This window comes from Lethenteron reissneri, unplaced genomic scaffold (genome assembly GCF_015708825.2).
Source record: "Lethenteron reissneri isolate LAM-NWPU_2019-01 unplaced genomic scaffold, ASM1570882v1 scaffold_1639, whole genome shotgun sequence".
Taxonomy (NCBI): domain Eukaryota; kingdom Metazoa; phylum Chordata; class Hyperoartia; order Petromyzontiformes; family Petromyzontidae; genus Lethenteron; species Lethenteron reissneri.
Window position 1 is genome coordinate 5,392,374 of NW_026891376.1, and position 16,176 is coordinate 5,408,549.

Below are 16,176 nucleotides of genomic sequence, written 5' to 3' on the forward strand. Positions count from 1 at the left end.
GAGGGATGACATTGTCATCCTCTCAGCCGACAAAGGCAATGCCACTGTCATCATGGACAAAACAGAATACAACAACAAAATCCAAGAACTACTCAACGATGGCAGCTATACAAAAATAAAAAGAGACCCCACCAACAGCCTCGTCTCTAAAACCAAGAAAATAATTTCTGATTCAACCGCATTAATTGATCAGACCAAACAGTTCTCGTTGAAACCTTCTGCAGCCAGGCCACCAAGATTATACGGCTTGCCAAAGATACATAAAGAAGATACACTTCTTCGACCCATTGTCTCTACTATCAACTCCCCCACCTATAAACTGGCTCGTTTTTTGTCTGAAATCCTACGGCCTTTCATTGGAAAAACCACCGCTGCGGTACTAAACTCTACTGACCTGGTATCGACAATCAAGGGGATTGCCCTGTCCCCAGACGACCTGCTTGTCAGTTTTGATGTGGTTTCCTTATTTACCAAAGTTCCTGTACCTGACACCATCGCAATCATTGAAGACTTGGTTCATCAAGGACTGAATGCTGGGGTACCCCCCCTGGTGAGACACTGCTTAACCAATACATACTTCACCTGGAATGGAACTTTCTACAAGCAAACTGAGGGCACCCCAATGGGCTCCCCCCTATCTCCGGTTGTAGCCAACATCTTCATGGAGAAATTTGAGACTGACGCCATCAAGACTGCCACTCTACGCCCGACCTTATGGAAGAGGTACGTAGATGACACTTTTGTCATCTGGCCACATGGCCGGCCTGCTCTAGGCCAATTTCTCTACCACATCAATTCCATACACCCAGCCATCAGATTCACCATGGAAGTCGAAAAAGATGGCAAGCTACCCTTTTTGGATGTCCTAATTAAAAGGAGACTTGATGGTTCAATGAGCCACTCTGTCTACAGGAAAGCCACCCATACGGATGCTTACCTAAAACCGGATTCCCACCACCATCCATCCCAGAAGAATTCCCTCATCAAGACTCTATACCATAGAGCCCAATGCATTTCCGACCAGGAACACATTGGCAGTGAACTCAAACACGTACGCCAAGCTCTTAAGGCTAATGGTTACTCCGACTACACAATCCGCAAGGCCATTACTCCAACCATCAAGAAGGATCCTGTTGAGGAGCCTTTCAAGACCATCACCTTACCCTACATTGCTGGGGTCACAAAAAAGATCTCCAAAATCCTGATTAAACACAAGATCCAGGTCCGATTCAACACAGTACATAAAATCCGTGATCTGGTCCCGTCTGTAAAAGATGTGGTTCCAGACATACAGTACCCTGGCGTCTACAAACTAAGTTGCCTCTGTGGTAGCAGTTACATTGGAGAAACCAAACGACATGTCTCGGACCGCATCCGTGAACATAAAGCAGACCTGAAACACGGTAGGACAAACACCTCAGCCGTGGCAGATCACTGTTACAATTCAGTGGGCTCACATGACATTGACTTCTCCAAGACAGAGGTTCTCTGCAAGCCATCTGGCTATCATGAGAGATTCGTTCATGAGGCGATCCACATATACAAACACAGAGACAATTTCAACCGAGAAGATGGATTCTGGCTTAGCAATCATTGGAAGGACGTAATAAACCATTTCGGATCTTAACTGATTGTGTTTACGTTTACAGTGACTTTCAGACCTCGTTCCACTCACTGGCATGGTGCAGTGTGCAGAGTAATGTATGGTGTCGTAATTGTATAGTAAATATATAGCAGTGTGATACACATTAGGGTGGGTAGAATAATACATAGTGCAACTGCAGCAGCAGCAGCAACTGCAGCAGCAGCAGCAACAGCAGCAGCAGAAACTGCAGCAGCAGCAGAAACTGCAGCAGCAGCAGAAACTGCAGCAGCAGCAGCAACTGCAGCAGCAGCAACTGCAGCAGCAGCAGCAACTGCAGCTCCCTTTGATGCTGTTAATCCTGCATAATGCACATGCATATGCAGTAATAATCACATTCCTGCATTTCCCATAAATATGCTAAATTCCTCTTGATATGCAAATTCCTTTGTCAAGGCGCCCAGCTTATATATATGCTCCAAGCTCGTGTGTTGTTTAATTCAGACTCTGTCGCCTCGACAGACCTGGTTTTCACCTGAGGACGGCTGCTTGCGTTGTGGCCGAAACGTCGGGAGAATAATTTTATTATGTTTTATTTTTATTATTTTGTTACTTCCCTTCTACGTGACTTTACCGAAAGAACCAAGAAGACAGGTCAATAAAGTACACGCATGGACTAAGACGCACACATGGGCCTACAGACACGCAAAGAAATGGACTTACACCGACTAACATGGAGGCATGCACATACAGCGACTAACACACACGCACATGGACTGAGACACACACACATATGGACTGAGACACACAAACACATCGACTTACAGACGCACACACCTATGGACTCACACACACATAGACATGCACTTGAGATACGCACACATGGAGTTGCACACACATATATGGACGTACACACATACAGCGACTCACACACACACACTGACTTGCACACAGCAATACGTGGACTAAAAGACACATTGACGTAAACACACATATGTACTTACACACACACATATGGACTAAGACACACACACATGAACTTACACATACATAGACTGACACACACATAGCCCTACACACACATATGGACTGTGACACACAGATATCTACTTTAGATACACAGACATGGATTAACACACATATAGAATTACACACAGACGCATTGACTTACACACACACATCGAGTGACACACACATGTATAGACTTACACACACATGTATAGACTTACACACACATGTGGACTAACACACACACATATGGACTGACATACACATGGACGTACACGCACACAGATCGATTGACACACACACATGGACTAACACACACACATAAACACTTTGACGTTGTTCCTTCGAAAAAGACACCCACATGGAGTTAAAGACAGGCATGGCTCTACACGCACACACATGAACTCTAAGACACACACATGGACTAACACACACAGCGACTTATACGCACACAAATGGACTGACACGCACACTTGGACTGACACACACACATATAAACACTTTGACGTACACACACACATGGGGCGTTGTCCGTTCGAAAAAGACAGACACACACATGGAGTTAAAGACACGCATGGCTCTACACGCACACACATATGGACTAGAAGACACACACATGGACGGGCATAGCAATCCTCGATGATGGCACAGCTATCAGTATGGCAGTACTGCGTATGAGGAAATAGCGTGACATGAGCGATGGAAACAATAGAAATGTATTAAAGAAATAATCAGAAATCACAGACTGGCAGTATACCGTGGCAGCGTCATAAAAGCGCAGCAAAAAAAGGGAAAATTGAGCAACGTCAAAATGCAAAAAGAGTTTTGTGCACACAAACATAATTATTGTAACATCGGTCAACTTGTTTGATAATGGTAAACAATGAACCTGAGTTGTTATCTGCACACAATATCTGGCAACGTGTTTGTTTAATAATAAGCAATGAACACGATTAATGATCTGCACACAAACATTATTATAGTAATGTTTGTCAACTAATGTGTTTAACAATAATAAACAATGGACTTGAGTTGTTAGCGTAAGAAGCAAGGAAATTTGTACTTAGCATAGGCATGTTGAGGCCTTGTGCGATGCGTAGCCCCCATCCTGGCCTACATTGGCGAGGCGCGGAGTTGGCACGTTGCCAGGCTAGGGGCTGGGCCGCTTACCCCCTCTCCAACATCCGCCGCCCGTGCAAGAATAATGCTATGTAAGCAGTAAAATAGAATTATCTACGGAGTCTGTAGTATAAACTAAACGAATCGTGTTGGGGGGGGGGGGCGAAGAGGACATGCCACTGTGAATAAATATCCGCAGCGTGATGTGTGTACGTGTTGACTGTAAAACGCGTAAAAGAAAATGTCTCCCGTGAGCTGGAGCGAACGCGCATGACTTGGCAGGGTCCGCCCCCCCCCCCCCACGCAATTGGCGTCACTTGGTATGGTCGATGTGGTGCAATAAGTAAATAATGAATAATAGAAACGGCACAAATGTGTTAATTAAACTACTTAAAAGTTTACGGACGGGAAAACAGAATAGCCTATTCCCACCACGGGGCTTAGGGCGTGCCACCTGGCAAATTATTTCGGTCTTAAACCCCACCGTCCGAGAGCCAAATCCCTCGCAAACGCGAGCGCACGGAGACTTTTACATATAAGAAATAAAATATATAAGATAACCACCACTCGTGCTAATGTCTAACAAGTAACTATTCAGATAAATAAAAATCATTATTCGTGTTTACACAGGGCTATGGAAGTTACATTTACTGTAATTAAAATGATGGCTCTTCCACAAGAAATATATCTAAAATGGCAAGTTTAACATGACGAAAGCTGTGGCTTGCATGAGCTCTTTAGTGGGTTATAATCGAGATAAATTCTGCAATTGGGATTAATTATTTCTAGAATAATATATTCTGCCTTCAACTGCTGACCAGCATCTGTAATTGCGCAGGAAACATTGAAGTAGGCCCCCCTCAGCTGACTGAATTTTGCGAAGTCATCTTTGATATGACCATTTCAGAGTTATTATTCCACTGCTGCAGCTTTTCCTTCAGGCCCCCTCTGGTCATGCCAGATCTGAGTTTTGCATTGCCTTCTTAGGTCCTTGTAGTCTTCTATGGGCCGTTGTAGCAGTTTTTCACATTTTTTTTCAATTCAGCACCACTAATCAATTATTCACTAATCAATTATTTACGAATATTGCAACGGGTTCTTGGGCAGATCTTGTATACGTTGCTTGCATAATTTTAAAACTGGTCCCAATCTGTCGGTTCCTCATTCGTCAGGAGCATGCGTTATCACTGCTCAGCTCTACATTACAACCATTCCTACCATCAGAATTATATCCAGAATGAATTGGAGTATATTTTGTTGAACTTAGAGCATACTACTAAGAGATGGGGTTTACGATCATCCCTACAAAAAACAAAGCACCTGCCGTGAATTGTGTCATCGTATGTTCCCCTCCCTCCACTCTCCATTAGTGGTGGGGCATTTTTGGACAGAGTGGAAATTGTCCATACCTAGAAAGGGTGCATATGACCAGCTCCAGTTTAGCAGCAGAGGTCATGCTCCGAATCAGCTCTCAACACGCTGTGAAAGCTGCATTGCCTGTCGCTCTACATAAAGCTCTGGGGCGTCTCAGCAAGATATCCTCTCCCTTCTCTACATTTGAGAAATGTGGATCCCTTTTAAAGGAACATTTACACTTCTAGATTTGAAGCTTTCGTAACTGCAAGGATTCATACTCTTAGTTCTTTCGGTAAAGTCACGTAGGTAAAAAATGAAATAAAAATTAATAAAAATAAAACAATATAAATCACGACGTTTCGGAGGCAACACAAGCTTCCGTCTTCAGGTGAAACCGTCACAGCAAAATATCTGTACCTTATATAGTGGTTAAGGGGGGAGGAGCTAGGAAGGGCAGCGGGGGAGGAGGAGTTGTGAAGTGGTCAATTACTGCTTTTGTTATACTGCTGGGTGGGTAAATGAATTAGATACGATTAAGCCGCTCTTTGTTATGCTGTTTGTGCGCAAGTCACTGTGGGATGAATGGACTCGTGGTCAGGGACGTGTTGCGCAAGTAACTGTGGATGTACATAATAGAAAAGGAGCGGAAATGCCCATGTTTATACCAGTGTTGGCTGACAATAAAGAGTACTGTTAAACGTTAGGGATGTTAACACTCGGTGAAGTAAAATAGTGCCTGTCAGATAAGATGGTCCAAAAATGTGTAATTAAATCTTTTTTGCATGGTTGATAACATCTTTCCAATGATTACTAAGTTTGTACCCATCATCCCGGTTGAAATTATGTCTGTGTTTGTATATCTGAATGGCTTCGTGTACAAACCTTTGATGGTAGCCAGAAGGCTTGCAGAGCACCTTAGTCTCAGAGAAAACAATCTCATGAGAGCCCACCGAGTTGTAGCAATGATCGGCAATGGCGGACGACTCAATTTTGTCGTGTTTCAAATCTGACTTGTGCTCGCGGACACGATCACATTGGGGAAACGAAACGTCATGTCTCTGATCGTGTCCGCGAGCACAAGTCAGATTTGAAACACGGAAAAATTGAGTCGTCCGCCGTTGCCGATCATTGCTACAACTTGGTGGGCTCTCATGAGATTGTTTTCTCTGAGACTAAGGTGCTCTGCAAGCCTTCTGGCTACCATCAAAGGTTTGTACACGAAGCCATTCAGATATACAAACACAGACATAATTTCAACCGGGATGATGGGTACAAACTTAGTAATCATTGGAAAGATGTTATCAACCATGCAAAAAAGATTTAATTACACATTTTGGACCATCTTATCTGACAGGCACTATTTTACTTCACCGAGTGTTAACATCCCTAACGTTTAACAGTACTCTTTATTGTCAGCCAACACTGGTATAAACATGGGCATTTCCGCTCCTTTTCTATTATGTACATCCACAGTTACTTGCGCAACACGTCCCTGACCACGAGTCCATTCATCCCACAGTGACTTGCGCACAAACAGCATAACAAAGAGCGGCTTAATCGTATCTAATTAATTTACTTACCCAGCAGTATAACAAAAGCAGTAATTGACCACTTCACAACTCCTCCTCCCCCGCTGCCCTTCCTGGCTCCTCCCCCTTAACCACTATATAAGGTACAGATATTTTGCTGTGACGGTTTCACCTGAAGACGGAAGCTTGTGTTGCCTCCGAAACGTCGTGATTTTTATTGTTTTATTTTTATTAATTTTAATTTCATTTTTTACCTACGTGACTTTACCGAAAGAACTAAGAGTATGAACATTTACACTGGTTTTCCATATTCAAGTTGTCTACGATCCATCGTGGGTTTAACAAACTGGATTATGTGAGCAGTTTAGATCCTTGAATGATCTTGACAAATTCCCATCAGTGAGCTTCTAAGGCAGGTGAGGCAGCATTGGCTGGGGCATGTAGCCCAAATACCCAGTCACTGCGTACCCAAGCAGCTTCTGTTTGTCCAGATATAAGGGGCAAAACGCAATAGAGAAGAGTTTGACTGCTGTGTAACAGAAGGATGTGGAGCTGATTGGACTTGCCGATAGTTTGTACCAGTTGTGTCAAGACCGGCGCCTCCGGATGAGTTTTTTTAAGGATGTCCACCTCCAGCAATATGGAGGGCGGAGAAGTGATGCTCATAACAACGAGCGTAGTGCAGGACGAGTAAAATGCAGCAAGTTGGAACAGTAGGGAGCACAGGTGGTAGATCTGCCAGTCATCCCTGTCACTCAACCCCTGGCACCTTTATCTATCCTGTAACCTCCTGCCCATGAGCCTTCGACAGTCCACGTGACCTCAATGTGCACTTAGCCTGGCACAAGCACTTTGTTGACATCACCAATTTTTAGTGGCGAATGGCTGTTATTGTCGGGGACATTACGTCACGGTGCGATGACGTCACAGGATGTGACGTCATGCGAACCTTCTGGTGCAATGACGTCACAGGAAGTGACGTCATGCACGTTGGGCGGGGCGATGACGTCATGTCTCCAGGGAGTACTTCAGCTGGAGCCCGAGACGTGAGCGGGGTCGTCGCAAGAGCCTGGGAACGTGAAGGGTGGAAGAGAGAACCAGGGGTAGGGCTGACGGAGTCTGGAGGGAAGCCAGCGTAAGCAATAGGAGTGGCGGCTCTCCTTGGTCGACCGAGGGATCAGCCAACATCGGCCGGGAAGCTAGCTGGGCTACAGAGCAGACAGAATGTGGGTCCGGATGAAGGACTGAGCATAGGACCCCTACCCCTGGGGACAAGTGTTATTCCCTAACCCAATTACGGCGTAAGCCCTTAATAAACATCTGGTGGAAGCCCCTACTGAAAATCTGCCTCTGAGTCGTCTTATACACCGCAACCTATGTATCCACCCCTTCATGTGCTGTACCGGCCTTCTTAGGTGCTTGTGGGGGCTGACGCCCACCTCCTCCTCTTCCCCCTCTTCGGCCACTTCTCGCCGAGCCCCCGCCGATCGAGTGATCGTTCCCCCCGCACCAGCGCCCTCTCTGAGGGACATGGCCAAGCGGCTGGCTCACCACCACCCGGAGTTATCCCACACACTCCCCACGTACACCACCACTAATGCAGGGGTGGCTGTGTGCACGCGCGTGCCCGTGCAGGCGCACGAGTGCACCACACCGCGCTGACATCCAGCAGCCAACACGCCGCGTAAAGCGCGCTGTGCAAACACGCACATGAGCGCAAGCACGCTTAAACAATGACAGCGAACGGGTTTTAACTCACCCCTCCCTCGCCCTATTAATAGCGCGGCGCCACTGCAAGGACGCGGGAGCTGTTAATGAATTACTACCCGCGTGCCTCACACACACGCTCGAATTACACACCACACTGACACTCTCCCCACACACACAGAAATTACACTACACCGATCTTCTGAACTGAAGTTTATTAATGGTGCATCTATAGCAAAACCTGTACGGCCTGGAGTAAATAGTCGGCGAGCAGCACCTAGCCTATTCCTATTCAATCCCTGGGTGTACTCACGGTGTTGCACGAACGCGGTGGGAGTCGGAGGGACGAGGGTACGAGAGGTCTCTGCCTGGGGTCGAGTTGTAGCAGCACTCGCCAGCGTCCCTCGGACGCTGCGAGCAGCTGGAAATTGGACCGGGCAGCTGAACGGCTGGAGGAGAACTATTCAACGTTATTCCCCTCCCTCCTTTTATGCCCTCGGAATCCAAAGATCCAGGGTCACATGGTGTTATCCTGTGTGGCCAATCAGGCGCCTACCTTTCGATTTTAAACCGATGACCCGCCCCTACCTGGAGCCTTGCTTCTCATTACGCCTCGATCCATCGTCTACGCCCCCGTCCTCCCACTCCGTCCCGTGGCATACACAGCTGCAGTCAGTCCAGGAATTTCCCTCCCACATCCTCTTATGCGCTGCTTGCTGAGTGTTTGCCCTCGAGGCCCTATCTCTCGGTGCTGTGAGTGTCTCATTGCGGTTAGCCCGGTGAGCTTTGTCGCACCCATACAATTTTAAGCCAATTCACGGGGCCGCAATGCAATAGGGCCTGGGGGGGTCGGCCAATCTCCTGGCACTGGAAAACCGTGGGACATCCCCACTAGGGGCCCCTCGGGTAAAAACCCATGGTACCAGGTGACCCTCCACGAGACCCTACGTGGGTGCATGTGTATGTTTAGTGGCGGTGTGCGTGCGTTCGTGTGCAGGGGTGCGAGGGGATGGCAGCACCAGCAGAGTTGCTCCATTGCTGTGGCACCACATAGCCCCCTGAGGTGCCCGTCCCCTTCCCGGGTTGACTTGAGCACTTTGCCTGGGCCGCTCCCACCAGGTAGCGCCGCGGAGTCCGCGGGACTCGCCCGGCCCTCATTGCCGGTTTCGTGGGTGGTGGCTCCGTTCTCTGAGGCTCCTGCGGCGGTCTCCTTCTCCACTCCAAAGGCTTCTCCTGTCCTACGGCATCTGCGGGCTGGGGAACAAAGTCAGGGGCAGAGGGGTTTAGAAACCGCCGCCCCCGCCGCCTCCTGGGTGGGCTGGGGCCTCCTGGCTGGGCTGGGGCTCCCTGGGGGCTTAGGCCCCGCGGGGCTCATGTATGGCGCAAAGCCATCGGGTATGAGGGGCATGGGAGATGTCGGGGATTCTGGGGTTTTGGGGTTACGAAAGGTGGGGGTCTCTCTCGCCGGGGCCTCCCTCCATGGTTTTAATCGGCGAACGTTGACCACCGTCTCTCAGCCCCTCTCCGTGCCCTGGATCAGCACTGTCCAGGGGAGATCTGCCGCACCATGGTCCAGGGTCCGTGCCAGTAAGTGGTCAGCTTCCCCACCTGTCCAGCCCCTACGCGCGGGGTATGCAGCCATACCTTACAGCCCACCGAGTAGAAGGGGGGCTCCACACGGGACCAGGCACCCTGCCTTTGCCACTGATGTGCGGCCTCCCCCTGTTGGTAGGCCCAGCCACGAGCCCCTCGCAGGGTCCCCATCAGGTGCTCTATGAGCTGGCTCCCTTCCTCCGGTTGCGGCAGGGGAACCCTGAACAACAGATCTGCTGCTAGGCGAGACTCACGACCAAACATCGTTAGGAACGGGTCTGTCCCTTAGATGTGTTTACCGTGGTGGCGTAGGCGAACAGGGCATAGGGGAGGTGTTCATTCCAATCCTGTTTATTGGTGGCCACCATACGTTTGAGCTTCCTGGCTAAGGTCTCTTTCATACGCCCGACCATACCATTCGCCTGGTGGTGGTATGCCGTAGTTCGGTCCTTCTGGATTCCAAACTCCCGGCACAGTGCCTGAAATAGCTCTCTGCTTTGAAATCACTACCCTGGTCAGTAATGACTCGTTCGGGGATCCCATGTTTAAGCACGTAATGCTCCACAAATGCCGGGGCTACCACAAGGGCCGTTTTATTGGGGATGGCCACTGCCACTGGATAGTGCGTGAAATACTCCACCGCCACAAAAATATACTGGTTGCCTCGGTGGGATCGTGGGAATGGCCCCTGTAGGTCGATCCCAACTAGCTGGTTTGCCCGGCTGACGCGGAATGGCCTCAGGGGCACCTGATACCCCGCCGGTTGCTGCCCACACTGTTGACAAGCACGGCGGCCCTGTACCCAGGCGGCCATGTCTTGTGCCAGTTTGGGCCAGTGATACTGGTGACGCAGGGTCTCCCGAGTGCGCCGTTCCCCGTCATGGCCCCTGAGCGGGTGGTCGTGCACCAGCCGTAGCAGCTGGGGCCGCACCTGGGTGGGAACACAGATGCACCCCGGTTGCCCGGAATCTGTTAGTTCCTGCACCACCCCGTTTTTTACACACAACCGGGCATACAAACGACTCCAGGGTCCCTGCAGAGCGACCCCCAACGCCGCCAGGTCCGGGTCCCGCTGCTGGGCCTGTCTTCGCTGCTTGTCATCCAGGCCCGGGAATGCACAGCCGATGTCCTCTTGGATCCGACCGGGCGGGGCTGAGCGGCCCGTCGGGCCCCGGGGTGTGGGCCCCATGCCCGCCGGGCGGTCCACTGGGTTCCTGGCTCCTTCTGCAGGGACCTCAGCGGAGGGGGGTTAGTCTCAAGGCGCTTCAGAGGGGCCGTTTTTCCCCTCCCTCCTTTTATGCCTTCGGAATCCAAAGAACCAGGGTCACGTGGTGTTATCCTGCTCGACCAATCGGGCGCCTACCTTTCGATTTTAAACCGATGCCCCGCCCGTACCTGGAGCGTTGCTTCCCATCACGCCTCGATCCATTGTCTACGCTCCCATCCTCCCACCCCATCCCGCGGCATACGCAGCTGTAGTCAGTCCAGGAATGTCCCTCCCACGACCTCTTATGCGCTGCTCGCTGAGTGTTTGCCCTCTGTGCTGTGAGTGTCTTATTGCGGTTAGCCCGGTGAGCTTCGTCGCGCCCATACAATTTTTAAGCCAATTTCAGGTGCCTGCAATGCAATTTGGCCAATCTCCTGGCACTGGGAAACCGTGGGACATCCCCACTAGGGGCCCCTTGGGTAAAAACCCATGGTACCAGGTGACCCCCCCACAAGACCCTACGTGGGTGCATGTGTGTGTTTAGTGGGGGTGTGCGTGCGTTCGTGTGGAGGGGTGCGAGGGGATGGCAGCACCGGCGGAGTTGCTCCATTGCTGTCAAAAACTATATGGGAGATTTTTCTTGTTTGTATCTGTCTATCTTTGTATGCATAGCCTATGTGTGTGTTTGTGGCGAGCCATGCTGCACAACAAACCCGGCCACAGTTATCAATAGCACATGAGCTCTACACTGGTTTTGGGTCCTCTAGGTTGAGTCTTGTTGTATGTGTCGGGTTATGAAATTTTGATAAAAATAATAAAAATTAATAATTTTCCGAAAAATGCGCAAATCGCATTAATTATGTTAATGTGTGTATTAACATGCATAAATTATGATAATGTGTGTGATTATATTATTTTATTATGATAATCGTAGAGATAATCGTAGTAATTTATGCGGATGCTTGCGATTATGTTAATGTGTGCAGTTGTGATAATTAGTTATATCAATCAGGATAACACGATTATCGTCGATTAAACATTTACTGATTATCTTAGTGTGTTTGTTATTTTTATTTCAGGTCACCAGTTTCAGATCTCATCACAGGATACAGCTATCAAGAATAAGATAGTTTTGCATGGACTTGGAAAGAAGCACTCGAACAGTTGGTGTTAAGCAATTTTAATTCTAAACAAGCACATGACACTCTAGTATGCGAAAGCGAGTATACGTCAATAAATTCATGGGCAATCTTATGCAATTAACGAAGTTGAATGACTAAAAATACTTCTTCATTGGCGAAATTATGCAGTTAACGAAAATGAATGACTAAACATTTCTTATTCATGCAGCTCGACGGCAGCAACTGCTTTGCACGATCAGTTGATATTGAACGCACCACCTCGAAATGGCAACCCTTTTTGAAACGCAAAGACAGTTTTTCTTTTAAAGTCTTATTCGTGTGCGTGCTGTGTGCGCGTTGTCCCCTTGTAATATCAATTAATTCTTAGAGTCGGGAGTTGTGTCGTTAGCTTGTGTGGTGTGGGAGGATACGAACAGCGGCCAGAAGTTTTCTCTGGGTTGGGCGTGGCCGCCGCTCTGCTCCTGCTGCTCCCTCGCTCGGACGTGTCGCTCGGCTTTTGCTCTCTCTCTCTCTCCACTGCTGGATTGAGCGGCGTTGGCACGATGTTCCTTGAAGAAACTTGCTTGCTTGGCGCTTGATGGTTCCGGGGGCTTGGTGCTGCTCGTGCGCTCTCTTTTTCTACTGCTAGATGACGAGTTGGCACGATGCTGTCCTTGAAGATGCTCGGTCGCTCGTGTCGCTCGGTGGCGCTGGGTGGCGCTCGCGCTTTCTTGGTGGCAGCCCCCAGCTTCTCCACTGCTCGATTGATTGTTGAGTCGGCACGATGCTCGCCGTCGCTCTGGACGTCTTGTGTGTTCACACTGGTCGTTGGTTGGTGTGCCCTCAGGCACACGGCGCATTCGATGGCGCTGTCCTCTCCCTCGCAGCCGTTTGACCAGGCTTCCTCCAATGCTTCGCGCTCTCTGCTTTGCTCGCTTGGTCGACGCTTGGCGATCTCCGCCCTTTTACAGGTTGATTGCTTGTCGTCACTCGTCACTCTCTCTCTGCTCCGTGCTTCCCCTTGTTCGTGCGGCTGCCAGCTTTACTCGCACTTAACTTCGTTCTGCGAGAAGCGACACCTGCTATCGGCATCGGTGTTTCGTTTCCTCACGACGCTCCGCCAGCCGGAGCACGGCTGAAACCCAGCCCCGACCCAGGTTGAACTCAGACTTCTGCGACTCGAACGACCCCTCCTCGTTCCATCTCTCCTCGAGGCACGATTTGCCCCAGCTCTCTTGCGAGCCCTGTCGCAACGCTGCGTCGCAAGCCGAGTCGCGAGACTGAGCACGACTCGACCCAGACTGCTCTCAGGCTGCCACTTTAACGATGTCTCGTCGTCCCATCTCTTCTCGAGGCACGACTGCCACAGCTCCCTTGCGTGCCCCGTCGCAACGCTGAGCTCGACGCCGAGTTGTGAGACTGAGCACGACTCAACCCAGACTGCTCGTTTGCTGTGTGCCTGTCTAACTTAAAACGTGACTCCCTTCTTTCTGCATTCCTTGCGAGTGGGCAACAAAAAAAAAACACAAACATAGCGAGAAGAAGCAGACACCGGCGCGATCCCTCCTCGCGACCTTTTCCTAACCCTCCAAGCATTCCTGGGCCATCTGTTTGTGCTGCGGGGAGACAAAGGCGGCCGTGCTTAACTCAAACACGCGAGCACCCACTCCTCTTTCCATGTCTCTTGCGAGAGAAAACAACCAATGTCAGCACAAACCCCCCCCCTTTGTGACCTTTTTGCTCCCTCCTTGCTTACCCTGGGTGGGTCATTCTGAGGTCAGACCCCGCTGGAAGACAAAGGTGGTCGAGGAGATGTTTGCAATACATTTATGTGGTCCTGTGTGTTACATTTATTCTTGAATTATATTTTATGAGTTCCTTCGGTCTTAGTATCGTGGTTATCATTCGTCTATGTTTAATGAATATTCGTAATGCTCCTCGTCACATTATTACCTTGGGGCTTCGCCCAGTTTAGTTCTCCAGAGATTGGTGTTTATTCCGAGTTATTTTTTTTAAGCCCTCTGGAATTCGCACTCTTTAGCTGTTTTGGAAGGTCGTGTAAGTAGGAAACATATAATAATAGTAAAAATATTATTGTTTGTTGGTTAATTATCTTTGTTAAGTTTCTACTTTTCGGTGAGGAAAACGTTAAGAAAACGCGAAGTTTCAACCGTTATTTACTCTGCACCTTATCTGTACATCTCCAGATGTCTTGGGAGGTTTAGTCCATACATCTTTTTGTCCTTCTGGATGTCTATGACCTCTTCGTGACCGAATTCCTATCATTTCAACCGCCCTCCATGTCTCATGGACTCCCGGTGTGCCCGTGAGGAGAAGTGAGCCGTCCTCATTATTAAAAAAAATATATATAGATATAATAACAACAAAAAAAAATGTTTTTCTTAATTATTCTTAATATTAATAACGGAAAACAGGGCATAGATCCAACAGTCTGCATTAAATGAGTGCCTGGTTCAATGGGTAATCAGCAGAATATATGAAACAAACGTGGCCAGGTGTGGTGCTGGCCATTTCTAACTCCCTTTGCCATGGCGGCCTTCAAAGGGGCTCAATAACAGCACTTGCCCCACCAGTCTGTGGAGCTACATGGGGGATTCATCTTCTTGGTTCTTTCGGTAAAGTCACGTAGAAGGGAAAGATAAAAAAATAAAAATAAACCAATAAAATAATTCTCACGACGTTTCGGCCACAACGCAAGCAGCCGTCCTCAGGTGAAGAACAGGTCTGTCGGGAAGACAGCGTCTGAATGAAACACCACCATGCTTGGAGCGTATATTTAAGCTGGGTTGGAGGGCGAAGAGCGCTTTGACAAAAGAATTAGCAAATTCTTTATTATTATTATTTTATTATTTCCCTTCTACGTGACTTTACCGAAAGAACCAAGAAGATGAATCCCTGCAGTCACGAAAGCTTGAAATCGAAATTTACATGGGGGATGTTTGTGTTGGAGCTCGTGCTGTAGGCGTAGAAGACGCGCGGCTGTTGATCCTCTAGGGAGCGCGCGTCTGCTGTGTGTAGCGTGGAGCTGCACGAGAGTGAAGCCAATAGAGTTGTTGTGCCTTGGGCGTAAACATCAATGGATGTCCATTTGCCAGTTGTAATTTTTTTAATTAGTCTTGTGTGCTGTATGAGAGAAAAAGTGACTGAGCCCACGCCCTCACCCCCATTACAGTGTCTCCTTGTACTATTTTACTGCTCAGCAAGTCATATGTACAATACGATAGTGTATGTGAGGTGAGGAGGAAGGACAACAAACTAAATGCAAAACGCACTTCTAAAGAAATTACTTTCACTATGGGGACCTCATTTGCCAGTAAAAATATGATAATTGGTTCTTTACCCTTCTATCTGGCAACAAAACTTGCAAGGAGTCATGTTTGCATAGACCGCAATACCTGCAGTCATAATACAAACAAAAGAACATAACTCTGATAATGTGCACTGTCCTTGAAGTTGTGCGCCTTTTGGCGTCATCTGGTCCAACCCATATGAGACTAGGCTCGAAGGAAAGCTGTCTCGGGTGTGGACCAATCAACTTCAAGGACAGTGCACATTATCAGAGTTATGTTCTTTTGTTTGTATTATGACTGCAGGTATTGCGGTCTATGCAAACATGACTCCTTGCAAAAAGGTGTCAGTTTTGTTGCCAGATAGAAGGGTAAAGAACCAATTATCAAATTACTTTCAATCAAGTGCAACGCCCCAGTGGCTTCCAAATATCAGAAGGAAGAGAATTTCAGACGGCAGCAGAAGCGCATCTGAAAGCGCGCGATACAAACAACTGCAGGCCACCATGTGCTCCCTGCTGCCAAAGAACACAATTTGATCAAGTTGTCTCTGCTTGTTATAGCGCATTGTCGTAGAAAAAACGCTGGTTGGTTAAGTCAGACAGGCCTGTATATGTGTAGGGCTTGAGAAAGACGCGTCACGCGC

At 48.6% G+C, this 16,176-nt stretch overlaps 1 protein-coding gene across 3 annotated transcripts in view; it reads left to right on the forward strand.

The window, feature by feature from the left end:
- The window catches only part of LOC133362979 (NACHT, LRR and PYD domains-containing protein 3-like), a 125,173-nt gene that overhangs the window by 27,418 nt on the left and 81,579 nt on the right, over window positions 1-16,176 (forward strand). The window contains exon 2 of one of the 3 annotated variants that reach the window (XM_061581959.1): window positions 12,181-12,264. The exons of the other annotated variants lie outside the window; for them this stretch is intronic. The gene's annotated coding sequence lies outside the window, so the exon portion shown is untranslated. The remainder of the gene's footprint in view (window positions 1-12,180; window positions 12,265-16,176) is intronic. 3 annotated transcript variants of the gene reach the window in all.